This window comes from Nicotiana attenuata, unplaced genomic scaffold (genome assembly GCF_001879085.1).
Source record: "Nicotiana attenuata strain UT unplaced genomic scaffold, NIATTr2, whole genome shotgun sequence".
Classification (NCBI taxonomy): Eukaryota; Viridiplantae; Streptophyta; class Magnoliopsida; order Solanales; family Solanaceae; genus Nicotiana; species Nicotiana attenuata.
Window position 1 is genome coordinate 82298 of NW_017674018.1, and position 1015 is coordinate 83312.

Sequence of the window (1015 nt, forward strand, 5' to 3'; positions counted from 1 at the left end):
GGGGGGGGGGGGGGGGGTTTAATGGTCAAAAGGAAGAATGTTGGGGTAAAATCAGATGAATTGGATTCATCGTACTATCGGTTTCCACGTGTTCTTTCTCATGTGAGTAGCAGGAGTTGGTGTACACGTGTCCTTTTTCGTTTTAAGATACTGTAGTTTACTCCCCTTTACTTTTTGGGGCAGCTCCACCGTGCTTCTTGGCCTTTGAATTGTTACCAAATTCTATCTGGCCACACACACACATTTAACGTGGCGTTCTCTTAGGGTATCTCCATTTGGTATAAAATTTACTATTTTTTTACTCCAATAAACCACCAAATTTTGCACCATTATAGTACATGAATGGTGTGACACTATTCAGCAATACCAAATTTGATTTATTATTATTTTATTTTTATCTTTTTGGACTTTTAATTTATTATATATTGTGTATATATTTAATATTTATATTAAGATCTTTATAATTTTAATTTTATATCCTAGTTTTTGGATATATTAATTTTTGTATATATTTATATTTATATAAAATTATAAGTTAATTTTATTATTATTATAATTGTATAAAAAGAAATATAACCATTATTTAAAAATAAAAAATGCAAAAGTAAAATATAGTGTTGCTAAAATTGAAAAGTGAAAACTAAAATTTAAAAAATAAAATTAACAATACATAAAATAAAAATACATTATAATTAAAAGTACATCAAAGGAGGATATATTAAAATTGAAATTGCATTAAAAAAACATAAAACATAAGTTTAGTAATCCGCTATGTCATTTTCAGGTGCACCAATGATTTAATCTGCTATGATGTAATATTTATTTAATTATCTTTTATCAATGATTTCACTTTTGGTTGATTTATCTTTAAAATAATTTGGTAATAAATGATTATATAAGTGGTGAATGTGAATTATATGCGATGAATATGGAAAAAAGAAAAAAGACAGAATTTGTTTGAAGGAAATAAAAAACTAAAATTTTAAAATCGAAAGTATAATAAATATAATATAAA